Source organism: Liolophura sinensis, chromosome 12, assembly GCF_032854445.1.
Source record: "Liolophura sinensis isolate JHLJ2023 chromosome 12, CUHK_Ljap_v2, whole genome shotgun sequence".
In the NCBI taxonomy this organism is placed as follows: domain Eukaryota; kingdom Metazoa; phylum Mollusca; class Polyplacophora; order Chitonida; family Chitonidae; genus Liolophura; species Liolophura sinensis.
This window is the reverse complement of record NC_088306.1, coordinates 24,460,601-24,485,189: the sequence shown is the minus strand read 5'-3', so window position 1 is coordinate 24,485,189 and position 24,589 is coordinate 24,460,601. Positions and strand designations below refer to the sequence as shown.

General features: G+C 39.0%; 15 non-coding genes across 15 annotated transcripts; 8 read left to right on the top strand and 7 right to left on the bottom strand.

The window, feature by feature from the left end:
- Positions 1–1,117: 1,117 nt before the first annotated feature.
- On the bottom strand, positions 1,118–1,189 carry Trnat-cgu (transfer RNA threonine (anticodon CGU)). Its single transcript has one exon. It is a non-coding gene; the product is annotated as a tRNA-Thr (tRNA).
- A 1,787-nt stretch (positions 1,190–2,976) lies between these two features.
- Positions 2,977–3,049, top strand: Trnar-ucu (transfer RNA arginine (anticodon UCU)). Its single transcript has one exon. It is a non-coding gene; the product is annotated as a tRNA-Arg (tRNA).
- Positions 3,050–4,210: 1,161 nt separating this feature from the next.
- Positions 4,211–4,283, top strand: Trnar-ucu (transfer RNA arginine (anticodon UCU)). Its single transcript has one exon. It is a non-coding gene; the product is annotated as a tRNA-Arg (tRNA).
- A 92-nt stretch (positions 4,284–4,375) lies between these two features.
- Positions 4,376–4,447, bottom strand: Trnat-cgu (transfer RNA threonine (anticodon CGU)). The gene has a single exon. It is a non-coding gene; the product is annotated as a tRNA-Thr (tRNA).
- A 1,000-nt stretch (positions 4,448–5,447) lies between these two features.
- Trnar-ucu (transfer RNA arginine (anticodon UCU)) lies at positions 5,448–5,520 on the top strand. The gene has a single exon. It is a non-coding gene; the product is annotated as a tRNA-Arg (tRNA).
- Positions 5,521–11,907: 6,387 nt separating this feature from the next.
- On the bottom strand, positions 11,908–11,979 carry Trnat-cgu (transfer RNA threonine (anticodon CGU)). The gene has a single exon. It is a non-coding gene; the product is annotated as a tRNA-Thr (tRNA).
- A 999-nt stretch (positions 11,980–12,978) lies between these two features.
- On the top strand, positions 12,979–13,052 carry Trnar-ucu (transfer RNA arginine (anticodon UCU)). The gene has a single exon. It is a non-coding gene; the product is annotated as a tRNA-Arg (tRNA).
- A 1,658-nt stretch (positions 13,053–14,710) lies between these two features.
- Positions 14,711–14,782, bottom strand: Trnat-cgu (transfer RNA threonine (anticodon CGU)). Its single transcript has one exon. It is a non-coding gene; the product is annotated as a tRNA-Thr (tRNA).
- A 1,283-nt stretch (positions 14,783–16,065) lies between these two features.
- On the top strand, positions 16,066–16,138 carry Trnar-ucu (transfer RNA arginine (anticodon UCU)). Its single transcript has one exon. It is a non-coding gene; the product is annotated as a tRNA-Arg (tRNA).
- A 92-nt stretch (positions 16,139–16,230) lies between these two features.
- On the bottom strand, positions 16,231–16,302 carry Trnat-cgu (transfer RNA threonine (anticodon CGU)). Its single transcript has one exon. It is a non-coding gene; the product is annotated as a tRNA-Thr (tRNA).
- A 999-nt stretch (positions 16,303–17,301) lies between these two features.
- Trnar-ucu (transfer RNA arginine (anticodon UCU)) lies at positions 17,302–17,374 on the top strand. Its single transcript has one exon. It is a non-coding gene; the product is annotated as a tRNA-Arg (tRNA).
- A 2,910-nt stretch (positions 17,375–20,284) lies between these two features.
- On the top strand, positions 20,285–20,357 carry Trnar-ucu (transfer RNA arginine (anticodon UCU)). Its single transcript has one exon. It is a non-coding gene; the product is annotated as a tRNA-Arg (tRNA).
- A 92-nt stretch (positions 20,358–20,449) lies between these two features.
- Positions 20,450–20,521, bottom strand: Trnat-cgu (transfer RNA threonine (anticodon CGU)). Its single transcript has one exon. It is a non-coding gene; the product is annotated as a tRNA-Thr (tRNA).
- A 768-nt stretch (positions 20,522–21,289) lies between these two features.
- Trnar-ucu (transfer RNA arginine (anticodon UCU)) lies at positions 21,290–21,362 on the top strand. Its single transcript has one exon. It is a non-coding gene; the product is annotated as a tRNA-Arg (tRNA).
- A 92-nt stretch (positions 21,363–21,454) lies between these two features.
- Positions 21,455–21,526, bottom strand: Trnat-cgu (transfer RNA threonine (anticodon CGU)). The gene has a single exon. It is a non-coding gene; the product is annotated as a tRNA-Thr (tRNA).
- Between the last annotated feature and the right edge of the window lie 3,063 nt (positions 21,527–24,589).

Here is a 24,589-nt window from a genome sequence, read left to right as displayed (position 1 = left end):
GCCTCCGCTGTCTTTCACGCATCTGGACCCTATTATATCCGCAGGCCATGCAAAGCTGAAATCGGTTTTTAACACCCCGACCACAGCTAATACATGGCAAGGTACCAAGACCCTTGCGGAGACGGTTTAGGTGAACCCCACAGTACTCCCCCAGACAACTCTTACCACAGAGCTTCGTGGAGCCCATGGGTAGCCACCGGCAATTATTATAACCCTTTGGCATGTTGTTGTTGCATACACTATTGGTGTAGAAGCATATCTGAGCAATGGGTATGTCTAATAGAACCCCAGATGGGGGGTGGGGCCTCTATTTTGTTCTGGGGAGGGCCCCAAGGGGGGGGGTTCTGGCTTCTCAACCAATGTTACCGTGGCCTCGGATATGGCGTACAGTGTTCAACGCCTTCCTTGATAACAATCTTATAAATTTTTCATTTAAATTAGTTCATAATATTCTGCCTGTCAAGGAGATTCTCTTAAGAAGAAATATATGCACAGATGATTTGTGTAACTTTTGTGGTAAATCCGAAACCAGGAATCATTTGTTTGTAGAATGCAACGTTACACAACAGGTACTGTTGAATTTTCAAAGGCTTTTTTGGATGTATGGAAGCTTTTTCCCTGCTTTTTCAGAGAAGGATCTAAGACACAAATTGTTTGGTGTTCCGTTATCAAAGGACGAGAATTCAATGTACACATATCTTATAACAGTTTGTTTGTTTTGTGTATGGTGCGCTAGAAATGAGGCTGTTTTTCAAGGTAAAAGGAAATTTGTTGCAAGAATAGTTATTTCTATTAAGTCATGTTTGAAATCACGAGTTTGTACAGACTTCTGCCGTCTCAGTAAAGTCAACTTTCACAAAGCATGGGCCAGAGGAAAGGTTATATGTACTATTGACAACTCAAAGCTTAAGTTCTTTCTGTAATGGAATACTTGATCTGTTATAAATACATGTACCCTGCATAAATGTAAAAAGACGACAGCCCACATCTACTGTGATAAAGTTATTGTTTTAATTGGGCTGATGCATTATAATGTCAACTCTGTATTTGTTTATTGGGAATAAATTATTTTATGTTCACAAAAAAAGTTATGTTTTTTATTTTTTTTTTTAATTTCAGCCTCCAGCGAGGTTCGAACTCGCCACCCCTTGTTTACGAGACCAGTACTTTACCACTGAGTTATAGAGGCAGTGACTGAAAAATTAATAATCTTAATGAAGGTGAGCAGGGAAGTGTAGAAAATTTTCTTCAAGTTTCCATAGGAAAAGGATATTGACGTCATTCTGAATACGACAAAGGACCAAGCCTACAATCTTTGCCTCTAGTTCGTTTATTTCTCAGCAAGGTCCATTTTATCCCAACACAAAGAGATAAAATTGGACACTACAGTTATTTCCATACAAAATCAATACAGACAACCTACTCTGACAAATTTGCAAAAAATTGTTAGTCCAAGACGCATGAATTCATGGTGTATTTATTTTCTCTAATGGGTATTGTAAATTCTCCACTCACTTGCACGAGGGTCATGACGCTTTCCGTGCTTTTAATTAAAACAATTAAAACGTTTTCAGTTAAAACGATTGGAAAATGCAAGGAATTTAAAACACAGTTAAAATTTGTCAGAATCCATTGCAGTTATTTTTAAATTTATGTTTTACGCTGTACTCAAGAATATTTCACTTATACAACGGTGGCCAGTATTATGGTGGGAGGAAACCGGGCACAGCCCTGTGGAAACCCACGACCATCCGCAGGTTGCTGGAACTCCTTTCCACTTACGGCCGGAGGGGAAGTCAGCATGAGCTGTACTTGAAATCACAGCAACCGCATTGGTGAGAGGTTTCTGGGTCATTACGCTGCGTTAGCGCGCTAACCGACTGAGCCACGGAGGCCCGCTAGAATCCATCGAAGAACTTCTGCAGCCTTCAGTGTTGTTCATAAGGCACAGTGGTCCTCGTAACGCAGTGGATAACGCGCTAACTAAAAAGTTAATGAATTTAATGAAGGTAGGCGGGGAAGTGTAGAATATTTTATTCAAGTTCCATAGCAAAAGGATATTGACGTCATTCTCAATACGAGAAAGGACCAAACCAGCGATGTACTGACTACAATTTATTTATTTCTCAGCAAGGTCCATTTTTACCCCAACACAAAGAGATAAAATTGCACACTACACGTATTTCCATAGAAAATCGATACACACAACCCACTCTGACAATTTTGCCAAAAATTATCAGTCAAAGACGCATGATTTTATGCTTTATTTATATTCTCTAATGGGTATTGTAAATTCTCCACCCACTTGCACGAGGGTCATGACGCTTTCCATGTCTCTAATTTAAACGATTCAAACGTTTTCAGTTAAAACGATGGGAAAATGCAGGCAATCTAAAACACAATTAAAATTTGTCAGAAACCATCGCAGAATTTCTGCAGCCTTCAGTGTTGTTCATAAGGCACAGTGGTCCCCGTGACGCAGTGGATAACGCGCTAACTAAAAAGTTAATGACTGCAATTAAGGTAGGCTGGGGAATGTAGAAAATTTTATTCAAGTTCCATAGCAAGAGGATATTGACGTCATTCTCAATACTAGAAAGGACCAAACCAGCGATGTCCTGCCTGCAATTTATTTATTTCTCAGCAAGGTCCATTTTTATCCTAACACAAAGAGATAAAATTGCACACTACAGGTATTTCCATACAAAATCGATACATACAACCCACTCTAACAATTTTGCCAAAAATTATCAGCCAAAGATGCATGGGATCATGCTTCATTTTCTCTGATGGGTGTTGTAAATTCCCCACTTTCTTGCACGAGGGTCATGACGCTTTCTATGCCCGAAGCTAGGTGGATTAAAACGTTTTCAGTTAAAACCTTGAAAAAAGCGGGGAATTTGAAAGACAATCAAAATTTCACATAATCCATCGCAGCACTTGTGAAGCCTACATTGTTGTTGATAAAGCACAGTGGTCCCCGTAGCGCAATGGATAGCGCGCTGGACTTCTCATCCAGAGGTCGCGGGTTCGAATCCCGCCCGGGATGGTGCTTTATGTTTACTCGCCACACAGATTTCAGTTTTACACAAAAACTTCATACTTCTGCTTGATTTAAAGTTTATATCTTCTTTTTTTTTCCAGCTAGCTTCGAACTCGCTGCCCCTTGTTTACGAGACCAGTGCTCTACCACTGAGCTATAGAGGCAGTGACTGGACAATTAATAATCTTAATGAAGGTGAGCAGCGAAGTGTAGAAAATTTTCTTGAAGTTTCCATAGGAAAAGGATATTGACTTCATTCTGATTACGACAAAGGACCAAGCCTACGATCTTTGCCTCCAGTTCATTTATTTCTCAACAAGGTCCATTTTATCCCAACACAAAGATATAAGATTGCACACAACAGTTATTTCCATACAAAATCGATACACACAACCCACTCTGACAAATTTGCCAAAAATTATCAGTCAAAAACGCATGATTTTATGCTGTATTTATTTTCTCTAATGGGTATTGTAAATTCTCCACCCACTTGCACGAGGGTCATGACGCTTTCCATGTATCTAATTTAAACGATTCAAACATTTTTAGTTAAAAGGATGGGAAAATGCAGGCAATCTAAAACACAATTAAAATTTGTCAGAATCCATCGTAGAACTTCTGCAGCCTTCAGTGTTGTTCACAAGGCACAGTGGTCCCCGTGACGCAGTGGATAACGCGCTAACTAAAAAGTTAACGAATTTAATGAACGTAGGCTGGGAAATGTAGAAAATTTTATTCAAGTTCCATAGCAAGAGGATATTGACATCATTCTCAATACGAGAAAGGACCAAACCAGCGATGTCCTGCCTACAATTTATTTATTTGTCAGCAAGGTCCATTTTTACCCTAGCACAAAGAGATAAAATTGCACACTACAGGTATTTCCATAGAAAATCGATACACACAACCCACTGTGACAATTTTGAAAAAAATTATCAGTCAAAGGCGCATGAATTTATGCTATATTGATTTTCTCTGATGGGTGTTGTAAATTCCCCACTTACTTGCACGAGGGTCATGAAGCTTTCTATGCCCTAAGATAGGTGGATTCAAACGTGTTCAGTTAAAACCTTGAAAAAAAAGCGGGTAACTTGAAACACAATCAAAATCTCACATAATCCATTGCAGCACTTGTGCAGCCTTCATTGTTGTTGATAAGGCACTTTGGTCCCCGTAGCGCATTGGTTAGCTTGCTGGACTTCTAATCCAGAGGCCGCGGGTTCGAATCCCGCCGGGGATGGTGCTTTATGTTTACTCTCCACACAGATTTCAATTTTCCACAAAAATTTGATATTTGTGCTTGATTTAAAAATTATGTTTTTCTTTTATTTCAGCCTCCAACGAGGTTTGAACTCGCGACCCCTGGTTTACGAGACCAGTGCTCTACCACTGAGCTATAGAGGCAGTGATTGGACAATTAATAATCTTAATAAAGGTGAGCAGCGAAGTGTAGAAAATTGTCTTCAAGTTTCCATAGGAAAAGGATATTGACGGCATTCTGAAAACAACAAAGGACCAAGCCTACGATCTTTGCCTCCAGTTCATTTATTTCTCAACAAGGTCCATTTTATCCCAACACAAAGATATATGATTGCACACTACAGTTATTTCCATACAAAATCGATACACACAACCCACTCTGACAACTTTGCCAAAAATTATCAGTCAAAGACGCATGATTTTATGCTGTATTTATTTTCTCTAATGGGTATTGTAAATTCTCCACCCACTTGCACGAGGGTCATGACGCTTTCCATGTCTCTAATTTAAACGATTCAAACGTTTTCAGTTAAAACGATGGGAAAATGCAGGCAATCTAAAACACAATTAAAATTTGTCAGAAACCATCGCAGAAATTCTGCAGCCTTCAGTGTTGTTTATAAGGCACAGTGGTCCCCGTGACGCAGTGGATAACGCGCTAACTAAAAAGTTAATGACTGCAATGAAGGTAGGCTGGGGAATCTAGAAAATTTTATTCAAGTTCCATAGCAAGAGGATATTGACGTCATTCTCAATACGAGAAAAGAAACAAAACAAGGAATGTCCTGCCTGCAATTTATTTATTTGTCAGCAAGGTCCATTTTTACCCTAACACAAAGAGATAAAATTGCACACTACAGGTATTTCCATAGAAAATCGATACACACAACCCACTCTGACAATTTTGCCAAAAATTATCAGCCAAAGATGCATGGGATCATGCTTCATTTTCTCTGATGGGTGTTGTAAATTCCCCACTTACTTGCACGAGGGTCATGACGCTTTCTATGGCCGAAGCTAGGTGGATTAAAACGTTTTCAGTTAAAACCTTGAAAAAAAGCGGGGAATTTGAAAGACAATAAAAATTTCACATAATCCATCGCAGCACTTGTGCAGCCTTCATTGTTGTTGATAAAGCACAGTGGTCCCCGTAGCGCAGTGGATAGCGCGCTGGACTTCTAATCCAGAGGTCGCGGGTTCGAATCCCGCCGGGGATGGTGCTTTATGTTTACTCTCCACACAGATTTCGCTTTTACAAAAAACCTTCATATTACTTATGCCTGGTACAGGCAAACAGTCTAAGATTGCTCCACATGCTGACGACGCTGCGATTATTGTGTCCGATGAAGAATTAGCTCATCATGTTATTAAATTGGTCCATGAATTTGGAAAAGCATAAGGGGCTAAACATAATGTGGCTAAAAGTGTGGTACATGGAAGGTCAGTGACGATACTGTGGCTTGCTTTAGGACTGTGGAAAACAGTAAAATATGTGGTGTATATTTTGGTGAAAGCCAGGAAGATGTAAACATTGAACGTTTACTGAAGAAAGTAAAAAAATGCGTCATGTTGGGGTGATCAATACCTTACAATGCGGGGCAGGGCTGTTATAATTAACACTGTTGCCTTGTCTGTTCTGTGGTATATTGGCCAATGTTTTGTCTTAACACCAAAATGTATTTTACACTGTACTCAGCATGTCTTTAAGTTTCTTTGGAATGGCAAACCAGAAGTTATTAAGAGATCTGTTTTGTTTAATGCATATGATAACGGTGGGTTAAATATCCACAATATTTTTTGAAAACTAAAGGTATTTGCAGTCAAACATGTCTTAAAATTATTGAATGACACTGAAGCGGATTGGAGATATTTTGCTATTTACTGGCTTGGAATTTCACTAAACCAGGTTAAGCCAGAGTTTGCGAGGTCAAGCTTACCGCACTCGTTAATGCTCCCAGCCTTTTATAGGTTTGTGTTGTCTGCCTGGAAAGAATTTTATCATGGTCAACAGTTATCTTTAGCAATGTTTCACAATAAATTTATATATAGTGCTTTTCTGTCCAAGATTTCTGAACCTCCGAGAGTTGTAGCTTCTCAACCAATGTTACCGTGGCCTCGGATATGGCGTACAGTGTTCAACGCCTTCCTGGATAACAATCTTATAAATTTTTCATTTAAATTAGTTCATACTATTCTGCCTGTCAAGGAGATTCTATATGTGCACAGATGATTTGTGTAACTTTTGTGGTTAATCCGAAACCAGGAATCATTTGTTTGTAGAATGCAACGTTACACAACAGGTAATGTATAATTTTTAAAGGCTTTTTGGGATGTATGGAAGATGATGGGAGTAACTTGGTGTCCGGAGAGTGCAGACGTGTTTCACGAGCTCCTGGCAAATACTGAGTACAACAACAACGTGAGGAATTTCGTTCGGAGTAGCTGTAGTGTGCCGGAATTGTACTGAGCTTGTTAAAGGTAAAGATTGTTTTGGGCGTAGCCCTAATTGTGTAAGGATGTCGAAACCTGTGTCGTACAACCCTGCAGCCAAACCTGATCGAACCTTGTCCGTAGCGATTTCCACGCAGAGTAATGACAGTTTTTCTAGCGCTGTTCAGAGAGACTTTATTGGTGTGTTGTCTGACTTGATTGACATAAAGGCAGAATTAGTCAGCTTCCAGAAGAATTATTTGAAAAAAATGTTCTACGTTCGTGTGGCCACCCAGGCAGCTCATAGCAGGTTGTTGAGTAAAGTGAATTTTGTTATGGGGAATACTATGTGGAGCATTGTGCCGGCGAGCTCGATCTACATGAATTTAACTGTGCACTGGGCCCCGGACGAAATGTCCGATGACATAATAGCGGCGGCGTTACAGCCTTACGGGACATGCCTCAGTGTAAACAAACCTAAGTTTTCCCAAGCTGAGATCGCTCATGTAAGGACTGGCATACGAGTGTACAGGTTTCGGTGCCATAAGACCAGGTACGTGCCGAACTTTATAAGTTTTGCTGGTGATGTGGTGATGTTTACATACCCTGGCCAGATTTATGAATGTAGGAGATGTGGGCAGAAGAATCACAAGATTGCCCAGTGTAAATCGGTGTGGTGTGAGAACTGCAATGGATTTTCTCCTCATGAAAATCCACACGGAGAAAAAGACTGTGACGATTTGTGCCGCTCGTGCGGCTCTGCAGCCCACACCATCAGTGAGTGTTGTGCCCGTGCGTGCTCGTATGCAGCACGGGTGAAGGGTGACAACGTAGCAGTGTCACAGGCTACTGTTGTTCGCATGGAACATAACGGCGATCAGGAGGGCGAGGTAGATGTGGAGGGGGAGTCCGTTACTAGTGAGTCCGAGGGGGGAGAGGAGGAGGGGGACAGTGTTGATACTGACTCTGCTGAAAGCTTATCCGACGAGGACGGTGAGCGAGAAGGCTGTCTGATAGCGGCAGGGGGAGAGACTGAGGCAGAGCAGGAGGTAGTGCAGGCTGACTGCACCGTGGCGTTCACCGAAGCTGGGGTAAGTGCAGTTTCTTCTCGGCAGTCAGGACCGGAACAGAAAAAGCGAAAACTAGAGGAACGTGAGGCACTTACTAGTGTCAGTGATTCACAGCTTGTTGGGGCGGTGAACGAAGTTTCAGATTGTTTACGAGTTATTGAAACTCAGGATTCAAGGAATGATACAGTGGCTGGTTCTCAGGCTGATGCCAGTGTCGGTGCGGTAAACACTCGAGAAGAGGATATCGCAGGTGTCAATGTGGGTGACTTGTGTGCAGATCCGACTGGTTTTCCTCAGGCTCAAATGACACCGCGACCCATGGAGATCACCGAGATGTCAGTGGTAGACATTCGAAAGAAGACGAGGAAGGGGAAGAAGAAGGTATAGTGCGTCTCTTTAATTACAGATCAACTTTCAAGGTCTTACTTTTAGTTATCTGCATGTCTGTCCTTGACAGTGTAAGAGTTGCTTCACTGAATGTGAATGGGCTCCGAAATGATGTAAAAAAGCACCAAGTTAGAGACTTTGTATTCGAAAATAATATTGACATACTTTTCTTACAAGAAACGCATTTTGCCTGTTATAGTGACACTAAAAAACTCAATATCCCTGGTGATTGCAGGTGGGCTTATGGTTCGACTCAGAGTTGTGGTGTCGGAATTATTGTTAGATATTCTGTGGATTGCACAATTAAGCATGTGCAATGCTGTCCTCAGGGTCGATATGTGGCGATATCAGCAGTCATAAATGATACGCCGGTTAAATTAATATCTATATATGCACCTAATGAGCCTGTTGATAGGAAAGAATTTATTCGGAATATGGACAAACTTATCGCTGGAAGTAGTCCTGTAATTTTAGGTGGTGATTTTAACTTTGTTGAAAACAATAACCTGGACAAGTATGGAGGTGATCCATTAGCAAGTAACTTTGGTAAAATTGAAATGAACTGTTTAAAACATGATTTTTCACTTTGTGATGTTTACAGAAAACTGTATCCAAATTGTCAAGTGTATACATGGTGTAGGGGTCAGGTAGCATCTAGAATCGATAGATTTTATGTATCTACCTCAGTACAGGAGTGTGTTACATTGGCTGATTTTGTTCCCCTATCCTTTTCAGACCACTCATGTATTTTTATTGATTTGTGTTTTAGAAATGCCTTTGTGTGGGGTCCAAGCTATTGGAAGTGTAATGTGTCTGTGCTGGGGGAAGCAGAATTGTTACATAGTATTGAGAAATTGCATGAGGACATTTTTGGGACTGGGTATATAGTAGATATTATTGAAAAGTGGGATTATTTCAAAGCCAAAGCCAAACAGATAATTCAAGAATACTCTGGAAAGAAAAATAAGGTATCAAAGCAAAAGCTAAGGGATTTAAATCAAGAACTGAATAGTCTGAAATCTGACCCAGTAGGGAACAAAAATGAAATTTCTAGACTGAAAGCCACTATAAACGACATTCAGGCAGAAGGTAAAAGGGGCTCAATAATTCGAGCTAAGGCTTCCCATTTTCTAGACAATGAAAAGCCAACAAGGTACTTTCTACAACGTGAGTCTGGGCGTTCTAAGAAGAAAATGATAAAATCTATGAAATGTCATAGAGACGAATCATGTATACATGACAAACAAGCAGACATCTCTAAATGTGTGTGCAGTTATTATAAGAGTTTGTATTCTTCTCAAGGGGTTGACACAGATGCCCAAAATAAGTTTTTGTCCTCCTTGCCTTGTTTGAACAGTGCTGACAGGGGTGCCTGTGAAGGAATTATGTCAAATGATGAATTATTTGCTGCCCTTAAAGGTATGTCTAAATATAAGTCACCAGGCAGTGATGGTTTGCCATGTGAATTTTATCTTCACTATTGGTCAATTATTGGAGACACATATACCCAGGTTATAAATCAATGCTTCAGCCAGGGCTGCTTGAGCTTAAGCCAGAAGTCAGGTTTGATAACATTGCTGTGTAAAGATACTGAAAATTCGAATATGATAAAGAACTGGCGTCCTATCTCTCTGTTAAATGTGGATTACAAGATATTGTCTAGAGCCTTATGTAATCGTCTCAAAGTAGTGGTGGCTAGTGTTGTAGACAAATGCCAGACATCTGGTGTTCCTGGCAGATCAATTTTGGATAATGTGCATCTATTAAGAAGTACATATGACTATGTAGGTCAAAAAGAATTGGATGCTTGCTTTATTAGCTTAGACCAAGAAAAAGCATTTGATAGGGTTGAATGGTCTTTCTTATTTAATTGTTTAGAAAAGTATAATTTTGGCCCATCATTTTGCAGATGGGTGAGGTTATTATATACTGATATAAATAGCTCTGTATTAGTTAATGGTTATGTTACTGAACAGTTTGCTCTAGAAAGAGGTGTTAGACAAGGATGTGCATTGTCACCATTACTGTACATACTTACTTTAGAACCCTTTATAAAGGCTGTCAGGCAGTGTGAAAGAATTAGAGGTATACCTATGCCTGGTACAAGCAGACAGGCTAAGATTGCTGCACATGCTGACGACGCTACGATTATTGTGTCTGATGAAGAATCAGCTCATCATGTTATTAAATTGGTCCATGAATTTGGGAGAGCATCAGGGGCTAAACTTAATGTGGCTAAAAGTGTGGTACTTCCTATTGGTACATGGAAGGTCAGTGACGATACTGTAGCCGGCTTTAGGACTGTGGAAAACATTAAAATATGTGGTGTATATTTTGGTGAAAACCAGGAAGATCTAAACATTGAACGTGTACTCATGAAAGTAAAAAAAAATGTGTCATGTTGGGGTGACCGGTACCTTACAATGCGGGGCCGGGCTGTTATAATTAACACTGTTGCCTTGTCTGTTCTGTGGTATATTGGCCAATGTTTTATCTTAACACCAAAATGTATTTTACACTGTACTCAGCATGTCTTTAAGTTTCTTTGGAATGGCAAACCAGAAGCTATTAAGAGATCTGTTTTGTTTAATGCATATGATAACGGTGGGTTAAATATCCACAATATTTTTTGCAAACTGAAGGTATTTGCAGTCAAACATGTCTTAAAATTATTGAATGACACTGAGGCGGATTGGAGATATTTTGCTATTTACTGGCTTGGATTTCCACTAAACCAGGTTAAGCCAGAGTTTGCGAGGTCAAGCTTACCGCACTCGTTAATGCTCCCAGCCTTTTATAGGTTTGTGTTGTCTGCCTGGAAAGAATTTTATCGGGGTCAACAGGTTATCTCCAGCAATGTTTCACAATAAATTTATATATAGTGCCTTTCTGTCCAAGATTTCTGAACCTCCGAGAGTTGTAGCTTCTCAACCAATGTTACCGTGGCCTCGGATATGGCGTACAGTGTTCAACGCCTTCCTGGATAACAATCTTATAAATTTTTCGTTTAAATTAGTTCATAATATTCTGCCTGTCAAGGAGATTCTCTTAAAAAGAAATATATGCACAGATGATTTGTGTAGCTTTTGTGGTAAATCCGAAACCAGGAATCATTTGTTTGTAGAATGCAACGTTACACAACAGGTACTGTTGAATTTTCAAGGCTTTTTTGGATGTATGGAAGCTTTTTCCCTGCTTTTTCAGAGAAGGATCTAATACACAAATTGTTTGGTGTACCCTTATCAAAGGACGAGAATCAATGTACACATATCTTATAACAGTTTTGTTTGTTTTGTGTATGGTGCGCTAGAAATGAGGCTGTTTTTCAGGTAAAAGGAAATCTGTTGCAAGCATAGTTACTTCTGTTAAGTCATGTGTAAAATCACGAGTTTGTTCAGACTTCTGCCGTCTCAGTAAGTCAACTTCAGAAAACATGGGCCAGAGGAAACGTTATATGTGCTATTGACAACTCAAAGCTTAAGTTCTTTCTGTAATGGAATACTTGATCTGTTGTAAATACATATACCGTGCATAAATGTAAAAAGACGACAGCCCACATCTACTGTGATAAAGATATTGTTTTAATTGGGCTGATGTGTTATAATGTCAACTCTGTATTTGTTTATTGGGAATAAATTATTTTCTATTCAAAAAAAAAAAAAAAAAAAAATTTGATTATTTCTGCTTCATTTAAAAATTATGTTTTTTCTTTTATTTCAGCTCCAGCGAGGTTCGAACTCGCGACCCCTGGTTTACGAGACCAGTGCTCTACCACTGAGCTATAGAGGCAGTGACTGGACAATTAATAATCTTAATAAAGGTGAGCAGGGAAGTGTAGAAAATTTTCTTTAAGTTTCCATAGGAAAAGGATATTGACGGCATTCTGAAAACAACAAAGGACCAAGCCTACGATCTTTGCCTCCAGTTCATTTATTTCTCAGCAAGGTCCATTTTATCCCAACACAAAGATATCAGATTGCACACTACAGTTATTTTCCATACAATATCGATACACACAACCCACTCTGACAACTTTGCCAAAAATTATCAGTCAAAGACGCATGAGTTTATGATGTATTTATTTTCTCTAATTTGTATTGTAAATTCTCCACTCACTTGCACGAGGGTCATGACGCTTCCATGTCTCTAATTTAAACGATTCAAACGTTTTCAGTTAAAACGATGGGAAAATGCAGGCAATCTAAAACACAATTAAAATTTGTCAGAAACCATCGCAGAAATTCTGCAGCCTTCAGTGTTGTTATAAGGCACAGTGGTCCCCGTGACGCAGTGGATAACGCGCTAACTAAAAAGTTAATGGACTGCAATGAAGGTAGGCTGGGGAATGTAGGAAATTTTTATTCAAGTTCAATAGCAAGAGGATATTGACGTCATTCTCAATACGAGAAAGGACCAAACCAGCGATGTCCTGCCTGCAATTTATTTATTTCTCAGCAAGGTCCATTTTTACCCTAACACAAAGAGATAAAATTGCACACTACAGGTATTTCCATAGAAAATCGATACACACAACCCACTCTGACAATTTTGCCAAAAATTATCAGCCAAAGATGCATGGGATCATGCTTCATTTTCTCTGATGGGTGTTGTAAATTCCCCACTTACTTGCACGAGGGTCATGACGCTTTCTATGCCCGAAGCTAGGTGGATTAAAACGTTTTCAGTTAAAACCTTGAAAAGAAGCGGGGAATTTGAAAGACAATCAAAATTTCACATAATCCATCGCAGCACTTGTGCAGCCTTCATTGTTGTTAATAAAGCACAGTGGTCCCCGTAGCGCAGTGGATAGCGCGCTGGACTTCTAATCCAGAGGTCGCGGGTTCGAATCTCGCCGGGGGATGGTCCTTTAGTTTCACTCTCCACACAGACTTCGCTTTTACAAAAAACCTTCATATTACTTATGCCTGGTACAGGCAAACAGTCTAAGATTGCTCCACATGCTGACGACGCTACGATTATTATGTCCGATGAAGAATTAGCTCATCATGTTATTAAATTGGTCCATGAATTTGGAAAAGCATAAGGGGCTAAACATAATGTGGCTAAAAGTGTGGTACTTCCTATTGTACATGGAAGGTCAGTGACGATACTGTGGCTGGCTTTAGGACTGTGGAAAACAGTAAAATAATGTGGTGTATATTTTGGTGAAAGCCAGGAAGATGTAAACATTGAACGTTTACTGAAGAAAGTTAAAAATGCGTCCTGTTGGGGTGATCAGTACCTTACAATGCGGAGCAGGGCTGTTATAATTAACACTGTTGCCTTGTCTGTTCTGTGGTATATTGGCCAATGTTTTGTCTTAACACCAAAATGTATTTTACACTGTACTCAGCATGTCTTTAAGTTTCTTTGGAATGGCAAACCAGAAGTTATTAAGAGATCTGTTTTTGTTTAATGTATATGATAACGGTGGGGTTAAATATCCACAATATTTTTTGCAAACTAAGGTATTTGCAGTCAAACATGTCTTAAAATTATTGAATGACACTGAAGCGGATTGGAGATATTTTGCTATTTACTGGCTTGGAATTTCACTAAACCAGGTTTAAGCCAGAGTGTGCGAGGTCAAGCTTACCGCACTCGTTAATGCTCCCAGCCTTTTATAGGTTTGTGTTGTCTGCCTGGAAAAGAGTTTTATCATGGTCAACAGTTATCTTTAGCAATGTTTCACAATAACTTTATATATAGTGCCTTTCTGTCCAAGATTTCTGAACCTCCGAGAGTTGTAGCTTCTCAACCAATGTTACGGTGGCCTCGGATATGACGTACAGGTGTTCAACGCCTTCCTGGATAACAATCTTATAAATTTTTTATTTAAATTAGTTTATAATATTCTGCCTGTCAAGGAGATTCTCTTAAGAAGAAATATATGCACAGATTGATTTGTGTAACTTTTGTGGTAAATCCGAAACCAGGAATCATTTGTTTGTAGAATGCAACGTTACACAACAGGTAATGTTGAATTTTCCAATCCTTTTTTGGATGTATGGAAGCTTTTTCCCTGCTTTTTCAGAGAAGGATCTAAGACACAAATTGTTTGGTGTTCCCTTATCAAAGGACGAGGATTCAATGTACACATATCTTATAACAGTTTGTTTGTTTTGTGTATGGTGCGCTAGAAATGAGGCTGTTTTTCAAGGTAAAAGGAAATTTGTTGCAAGAATAGTTATTTCTATTAAGTCATGTTTGAAATCACGAGTTTGTACAGACTTCTGCCGTCTCAGTAAAGTCAACTTTCACAAAGCATGGTCCAGAGGAAAGGTTATATGTACTATTGACAACTCAAAGCTTAAGTTCTTTCTGTAATGGAATACTTGATCTGTTATAAATACATGTACCCTGCATAAATGTAAAAAGACGACAGCCCACATCTACTGTGATAAAGATATTGTTTTAATTGGGCTGATGCATTATAATGTCAACTCTGTATTTGTTTATTGGGAATAAATTATTTTATGTTCACAAAAAAAGTTATGTTTTTTATTATTTTTTTAATTTCAGCCTCCAGCGAGGTTCGAACTCGCCATCCCTTGTTTACGAGACCAGTACTTTACCACTGAGTTATAGAGGCAGTGACTGAAAAATTAATAATCTTAATGAAGGTGAGCAGGGAAGTGTAGAAAATTTTCTTCAAGTTTCCATAGGAAAAGGATATTGACGTCATTCTGAATACGACAAAGGACCAAGCCTACAATCTTTGCCTCTAGTTCGTTTATTTCTCAGGAAGGTCCATTTTATCCCAACACAAAGAGATAAAATTGGACACTACAATTATTTCCATACAAAATCAATACAGACAACCTACTCTGACAAATTTGCAAAAAATTGTTAGTCCAAGACGCATGAATTCATGGTGTATTTATTTTCTCTAATGGGTATTGTAAATTCTCCACTCACTTGCACCAGAATCATGACGCCTTCCGTGCTTTTAATTAAAAAAATTAAAACGTTTTCAGTTAAAACGATTGGAAAATGCAAGGAATTTAAAACACAGTTAAAATTTGTCAGAATCCATTGCAGTTATTTTTAAATTTATGTTTTACGCTGTACTCAAGAATATTTCACTTATACAACGGTGGCCAGTATTATGGTGGGAGGAAACCGGGCACAGCCCTGTGGAAACCCACGACCATCCGCAGGTTGCTGGCAGTCCTTTCCACTTACGGCCGGAGGGGAAGACAGCATGAGCTGTACTTGAAATCACAGCAACCGCATTGGTGAGAGGTTTCTGGGTGATTACGCTGCGCTAGCGCGCTAACGGACTGAGCCACGGAGGCCCCGCTAGAATCCATCGAAGAACTTCTGCAGCCTTCAGTGTTGTTCATAAGGCACAGTGGTCCTCATAACGCAGTGGATAACGCGCTGACTAAAAAGTTAATGAATTTAATGAAGGTAGGCGGGGAAGTGTAGAATATTTTATTCAAGTTCCATAGCAAAAGGATATTGACGTCATTCTCAATACGAGAAAGGACCAAACCAGCGATGTCCTGCCTACAATTTATTTATTTCTCAGGGAGGTCCATTTTTACCCCAACACAAAGAGATAAAATTGCACACTACATTTATTTCCAAAGAAAATCGATACACACAACCCACTCTGACAATTTTGCCAAAAATTACCAGTCAAAGACGCATAGGATCATGCATGATTCATTGCTTTTCTCTGATGGGTGTTGTAAATTCTCCACTTATTTGCACTAGAGTCATGGCGCTTTCTATGCCCGAAGCTAGGTCGATTAAAACGTTTGCAGTTAAAACCTTGACAAAAAGCGGGGAATTTGAAACACAATCAAAATTTCACATAATCCATCGCAGCACTTGTGCAGCCTCCATTGTTGTTGATAAAGCACAGTGGTCCCCGTAGCGCAGTGGATAGCGCGCTGGACTTCTAATCCAGAGGTCGCGGGTTCGAATCCCGCCGGGGATGATGCTTTATGTTTACTCTCCACACAGATTTCAATTTTCCACAAAAATTTGATATTTGTGGTTGATTTAAAAATTATGTTTTTCTTTTATTTCAGCCTCCAGCGAGGTTCGAACTCGCGACCCCTGGTTTACGAGACCAGTGCTGTACCACTGAGCTATAGAGGTAGTGACTGGACAATTAATAATCTTAATAAAGGTGAGCAGGGAAGTGTAGAAAATTTTCTACAAGTTTCCATAGGAAAAGGATATTGACGGCATTCTGAAAACAACAAAGGACCAAGCCTACGATCTTTGCCTCCAGTTCATTTATTTCTCATCAAGGTCCATTTTATCCCAACACAAAGATATAACATTGCACACTACAGTTATTTCCATACAAAATCGATACACACAACCCACTCTGACAACTTTGCCAAAAATTATCAGTCAAAGACGCATGATTTTATGATGTATTTATTTTCTCTAATGGGTATTGTAAATTCTCCACCCACTTGCACGAGGGTCATGACGCTTTCCATGTCTCTAATTTAAACGATTCAAACGTTTTCAGTTAAAACGATGGGAAAATGCAGGCAATCTAAAACACAATTAAAATTTGTCAGAAACCACCGCAGAATTTCTGCAGCCTTCAGTGTTGTTTATAAGGCACAGTGGTCCCCGTGACGCAGTGGATAACGCGCTAACTAAAAAGTTAATGACTGCAATGAAGGTAGGCTGGGGAATGTAGAAAATTTTATTCAAGTTCAATAGAAAGAGGATATTGACGTCATTCTCAATACGAGAAAGGACCAAACCAGCGATGTCCTGCCTGCAATTTATTTATTTCTCAGCAAGGTCCATTTTTACCCTAACACAAAGAGATAAAATTGCACACTACAGGTATTTCCATAGAAAATCGATACACACAACCCACTCTGACAATTTTGCCAAAAATTATCAGCCAAAGATGCATGGGATCATGCTTCATTTTCTCTGATGGGTGTTGTAAATTTCCCCACTTACTTGCACGAGGGTCATGACGCTTTCTATGCCCGAAGCTAGGTGGATTAAAACGTTTTCAGTTAAAACCTTGAAAAGAAGCGGGGAATTTGAAAGACAATCAAAATTTCACATAATCCATCGCAGCACTTGTGCAGCCTTCATTGTTGTTAATAAAGCACAGTGGTCCCCGTAGCGCAGTGGATAGCGCGCTGGACTTCTAATCCAGAGGTCGCGTGTTCGAATCCCGCCGGGGATGGTGCTTTAGTTTTACTCTCCACACAGATTTCGTTTTTACAAAAAACCTTCATATTACTTATGCCTGGTACAGGCAAACAGTCTAAGATTGCTCCACATGCTGACTACGCTACGATTATTATGTCCGATGAAGAATTAGCTCATCATGTTATTAAATTGGTCCATGAATTTGGAAAAGCATAACGGGCTAAACATAATGTGGCTAAAAGTGTGGTACTTCCTATTGGTACATGGAAGGTCAGTGACGATACTGTGGCTGGCTTTAGGACTGTGGAAAACAGTAAAATATGTGGTGTATATTTTGGTGAAAGCCAGGAAGATGTAAACATTGAACGTTTACTGAAGAAAGTAAAAAAATGCGTCCTGTTGGGGTGATCAGTACCTTACAATGCGGAGTAGGGCTGTTATAATTAACACTGTTGCCTTGTCCGTTCTGTGGTATATTGGCCAATGTTTTGTCTTAACACCAAAATGTATTTTACACTGTACTCAGCATGTCTTTAAGTTTCTTTGGAATGGCAAACCAGAAGTTATTAAGAGATCTGTTTTGTTTAATGCATATGATAACGGTGGGTTAAATATCCACAATAATTTTTGCAAACTAAAGGTATTTGCAGTCAAACATGTCTTAAAATTATTGAATGACACTGAAGCGGATTGGAGATATTTTGCTATTTACTGGCTTGGAATTTCACTAAACCAGGTTAAGCCAGATTTTGCGAGGCCAAGCTTACCGCACTCGTTAATGCTCCCAGCCTTTTATAGGTTTGTGTTGTCTGCCTGGAAAGAATTTTATCATGGTCAACAGTTATCTTTAGCAATGTTTCACAATAACTTTATATATAGTGCCTTTTTGTCCAAGATTTCTGAACCTCCGAGAGTTGAAGCTTCTCAACCAATGTTACGGTGGCCTCGGATATGACGTACAGTGTTCAACGCCTTCCTGGATAACAATCTTATAAATTTTTTATTTAAATTAGTTTATAATATTCTGCCTGTCAAGGAGATTCTCTTAAGAAGAAATATATGCACAGATGATTTGTGTAACTTTTGTGGTAAATCCGAAACCAGGAATCATTTGTTTGTAGAATGCAACGTTACACAACAGGTAATGTTGAATTTTCAAAGGCTTTTTTGGATGTATGGAAGCTTTTTCCCTGCCTGAGAAGGATCTAAGACACAAATTGTTTCTTGTTCCGTTATCAAAGGACGAGAATTCAATGTACACATATCTTATAACAGTTTGTTTGTTTTGTGTATGGTGCGCTAGAAATGAGGCTGTTTTCAAGGTAAAAGGAAAGTTGTTGCAAGAATAGTTATTTCTATTAAGTCATGTTTGAAATCACGAGTTTGTACAGACTTCTGCCGTCTCAGTAAAGTCAACTTTCACAAAGCATGGGCCAGAGGAAAGGTTATATGTGCTATTGACAGCTCAAAGCTTAAGTTCTTTCTGTAATGGAATACTTGATCTGTTATAAATACATATACCGTGCATAAATGTAAAAAGACGACAGCCCACATCTACTGTGATAAAGATATTGTTTTAATTGGGCTGATGCATTATAATGTCAACTCTTTATTTGTTTATTGGAAATAAATTACTTTATGTTCACCAAAAAAGTTATGTTTTATATTATTTTTTTAATTTCAGCCTCCAGCGAGGTTCGAACTTGCCACCCCTTCTTCACGAGACCAGTACTTTACCACTGAGTTATAGAGGCTGTGACTGAAAAATTAATAATCTTAATGAAGGTGAGCAGGGAAGTGTAGAAAATTTTCTTCAAGTTTCTATAGGAAAAGGATATTGACGTCATTCTGAATACGACAAAGGACCAAGCCTACGATCTTTGCCTCCAGTTCATTTATTTTTCAGCAAGGTCCATTGTATCCCAACACAAAGAGATAAAATTGCACACTACAGTTATTTCCATACAAAATCAATACAGACAACCTACTCTGACAACTTTACAAAAAATTATTAGTCAAAGACGCATGAATTCATGGTGTATTTATTTTCTCTAATGGGCTTTGTAAATTCTCCACTCACTTGCACGAGGGTCATGACGCTTTCCGTGCTTTTAATTAAAACAATTAAAACGTTTTCAGTTAAAACGATTGGAAAATGCATGGAATTTAAAACACAGTTAAAATTAGTCAGAAACCGGGCACAGCCCGGTGGAAACCAACGGCCATCCAGAGGTTGCTGGCAGTCCTTTCCACTTACGGCCGGAGGGGAAGACAGCATGAGCTGTACTTGAAATCATAGCAACCACATTGGTGAGAGGTTTCTAGGTCATTACGCTGTGCTAGCGCGCTAACAGACTGAGCCACGGAGGCCCCGCTAGAATCCATCGAAGAACTTCTGCAGCCTTCAGTGTTGTTTATAAGGCACAGTGGTCCTCATAACGCAGTGGATAACGCGCTAACTAAAAAGTTAATGAATTTAATGAAGGTAGGCGGGGAAGTGTAGAATATTTTATTCAAGTTCCATAGGAAGAGGATATTGACGTCATTCTCAATACGAGAAAGGACCAAACCGGCGATGTCCTGCCTACAATTTATTTATTTCTCAGCAAGGTCCATTTTTACCCCAACACAATAAAATAAAATTGCACACTACAGGTATTTCCATAGAAAATCGATACACACAACCCACTCTGACAATTTTGCCAAAAATTATCAGTCAAAGGCGCATGAATTTATGTTATATTGATTTTCTCTAATGAGTGTTGTAAATTCCCCACTTACTTGCACGAGGGTCATGACGCTTTCTATGCCCTAAAATAGGTCGATTAAAACGTGTAAAGTTAAAACCTTGAAAAAAAGCATGGAATTTTTAAACACAATAAAAATTTCACATAATCCATCGCAGCACTTGTGCAGCCTTTATTGTTGTGGATAAAGCACAGTGGTCCCCGTAGCGCAGTGGATAGCGCGCTGGACTTCTAATCCAGAGGTCGCGGGTTCGAGTCCCGCCGGGGATGGTGCTTTATGTTTATTCTCCACACAGATTTAAATTTTACACAAAAACTTCATATTTGTGCTTGATTTAAAAATTATGTTTTTCTTTTATTTCAGCCTCCAGCGAGGTTCGAACTCGCGACCCCTGGTTTACGAAACCAGTGCTCTACCAATGAGCTATAGAGGCAGTGGCTGGTCAATTAATAATCTTAATAAAGGTGAGCAGGGAATCTGCTCTAATTTATTTTCTCTAATGGGTATTGTAAATTCTCCACCCACTTGCACGAGGGTCATGACGCTTTCCATGTATCTAATTTAAACGATTCAAACGTTTTCAGTTAAAACGATGGGAAAATGCAGGGAATCTAAAACACAATTAAAATTTGTCAGAATCAATCGCAGAATTTCTGTAGCCTTCAGTGTTGTTCATAAGGCACAGTGGTTCCCGTAGCGCAGTGAATAGCGCGCTAACTAAAAAGTTAATGAATTTAATGAAGGTAGGCAGGGAAGTGTAGAAAGTTTTATTCAAGTTCCATAGCAAGAGGATATTGACGTCATTCTCAATACGAGAAAGGACCAAACCAGCGATGTCCTGCCTACAATTTATTTATTTCTCAGCAAGGTCCATTTTTACCCTAACACTAAGAGATAAAATTGCACACTACAGGTATCTCCATAGAAAATCGATACACACAACCCAATCTGACAATTTTGCCAAAAATTATCAGTCAAAGACGCATGAATTTATGCTATATTGATTTTCTCTGATGGGTGTTGTAAATTCCCCACTTACTTGCACGAGGGTCAAGACGCTTTCTATGCCCTAACATAGGTCGATTAAAACGTGTTCAGTTAAAAGCTTGAAAAAAAGCGGGGAATTTTAAACACAATAAAAATTTCACATAATCCATCGCAGTACTTGTGCAGCCTTCATTGTTGTTGATAAAACGCATTGGTTCCCGTAGCGCAGTGGATAGCGCGCTGGACTTCTAATCCAGAGGTCGCGGGTTCGAATCCCGCCGGGGATGGTGCTTTATGTTTACTCTCCACACACGTTTCAATTTTACACAAAAACTTGATATTTGTGCTTGATTTAAAAATTGTGTTTTTGTTTAATTTCAGCCTCCAGCGAGGTTCGAACTCGCGACCCCTGGTTTACGAGACCAGTGCTCTTCCACTGAGCTATGGAGGCAGTGACTGGAATATTAACAATCTTAATAAAAGTGAGCAGGGAAGTGTAGAAAATTTTCTTCAAGTTTCCATAGGAAAAGGATATTGACGTCATTCTGAAAACAACAAAGGACCAAGCCTACGATCTTTTCCTCCACTTTATTTATATCTCAGCAAGGTCCATTTTATCCCAACACAAAGATATAAGATTGCACACTACAGTTATTTCCATACAAAATCGATACACACAACCCACTCTGACAACTTTGCCAAAAATTATCAGTCAAAGACGCATGATTTCATGCTGTATTTATTTTCTCTAATGGGTATTGTAAATTCTCCACCCACTTGCACGAGGGTCATGACGCTTTCCATGTCTCCAATTTATTTTTTTTTTTGAAAATTGTTGAATTTATTCCCAGATTGTCATCAAATACACAAGATTTCCCATTACCCGGCTATCACACACTTTGGAAATCACAAGGCAGTCTTAATTAAAATAAAATATCACAGAAAAGATGACTGCTTTGTGAATAGAACAATTGCACATTAGCTGCTCATTTCAATAAATACACTAATTTATCATTCCGTAATGTACAGAAGACTTTGTTTATACACCAGATTTTCTCGAAAGATGGCCTGTCTAGTCGAAAAAAGTCAACATGAATACGGGTTTTAATTATTCCTTTGGCGGCCTTAACAATAGCAACAGAATCCCTGTTTTTTTCTGAAATATTATGTCGTTGCGTGCACGCCAAATACTAAACTGAAGAACACATATGACATACACCATCACCGCTCTAACTTCCTGGTTAAAGGTGGAATTGAATACCTTGTAAATTAATGTTTTCGAGTCCATATTTGGTAGGTAGTTCGCAAACAAAATAAATATCCGGTTAAAGTCATTAAACACGTCCTGAACGATTTTACATTGTACAAACAGATGTTGCCGAGTTTCAGACAGGGAGCAAAAAACACACAAGTCATCGGTGGCTACATTTCTCCTAAGAAGTTTTTCCTTAACGGGCAAAATGTCATGAACCAACTTGTAACTGAAGTTGACCAAATTGTGATCTAAGAATTGATGAAAAACAGTTTTCCATATTCTAACCCAGTCCAAATGCGGCATAGACACACCATTGCTCTTGGACAATGTACTATTTTTGTTACAAAATATTCATAAATATACCTGCTTGAACACAATGTTACAGGTTGCTGTACACTTGTGGTAAATTCTCTCCAGGCGATCAAGGCCAGTCTATAAAAAGACTGGAATGTTTTCAGAATGTGGGACATTGGAACGACAGAATTCACGACAAACATGTCTTAGGGGTAAACCCAACCAATAGATGGCAAAGTATTTCCATTCCGCTGTTGTTCCATGAATTAATTTTAAAACATGCCGAGTAACAAGTGCTTTTATTTTACAATCTATATTATGTACGTTTAGACCTCCATTCCCTATTTTATTATGTACGACAACTCTCTTCAAACTTTCGGGCTTGTTATCCCACAAAAATCTGAACACAGTTTGGGAACATTGATTGACACATTTAGGTGGCAACAGAGTACACTGTGCAGAAAACCATAAGACAGCTAAAGCAACTGTATTAATTAAGACAGACCTCCCCCGTAGGGTCAAATATCTTCCATTCCATGCTGATATATGTTTCTTTACCTTACTTAAAACACGCTCAGAACTGAGTTCTGTTTGATCTGGTCCAAAAAATACCCCACAAATCTTTGAATTTGTAGTGGTGTTAAGCCCACCACTGTGTACGTTAGTTTCGTCCCAGTTACCAATGGGAAGAACCGTGCTTTTCAACAAGTTGAGTTTTGCTCCTGAGGCTTTTCCATAACTTTCTGCTAGTTTAATTACATGCGGAACAGAACTCTCTTCAGATAAAATTGCAGTCGTATCATCTGCAAATGCCGACACTCTCGTTTCCTCATTTGTGCCGGGTAACCGTACACCGTTAATTTCGTCATTGTTTCTAATGGCGGCTATAAAGGGCTCTAAGGACAAAACATACAATAATGGTGACAAAGAACAACCCTGTCGGACACCTCGACTCAGTTTAAATTCTTCTGTTATGTGCCCGTTCACAATAACACTACTTGTAATGTCAGTATATAATAATTGCACCCACTTACAAAAGTCGGGTCCGAAGTTAAATTTCTCTAAACATTTGAACCAAAATGACCAGTCTACTCTGTCAAAGGCTTTCTCCTGGTCTAAGTTAAGAAAGCATCCTTTTAAATCTTTTTGTTCAACATAATCATATGTATTTCGTAATAAGTGAAGGTTGTCAAAAATACTTCGGCCTGGTATTCCACATGTCTGATTCTGAAGTACAATTGTATCGATCACATTTTTTAACCGATTGCACAAAGCTTTAGAAACAATCTTATAATCTACATTTAGTAAGCTAATTGGCCTCCAGTTTTTTATGCTTTCGGCATTGTCGGGGACCTTACATAATAGTGTGATTAACCCAGAACGCTGTGAATTACTTAATCTACCCAAGTTAAAACAGTGATTAACTACATCCGTAAACACACCCGAAAACAGTGGCCAAAATTGTACATAAAACTCTGCTGGCAAACCGTCGCATCCCGGCGAACGGTTTTTAGACATATTTTTTACTGCAAAAAACAACTCCTATTCAATCAAAAGGCCTTCGCAGGCAGTTTTACAATCGTCATTTAACATTGGAAGCGATGACAAGAACTCATCTTGAATGGAGGAGTCAGTATCTTGTTCAGTATACAATTTCATATAATACGACCTTATACACTTAGCATTGCACTTAGCAATGCCTTCCTGAGATTCATGGGATATTGAAGAATCACTATGACAAGTAATACTTTTGATCATCTTCTTTCTGCCCCTACCAACTTCTCGTCTAATAAAATATTTGGTTGGATTTTCTCCCGGATCAAAATGAACAGCTTTAGCACGGATAACCGCTCCCGCATGATTCGACTTATAAAGGGCATTTAGAGTCTTTTTCACATTGTCAATACGCTCACAGTTAATGATTGGACTAGATTTCAACGCATTTAATTCTTGTTCAAGTACCAA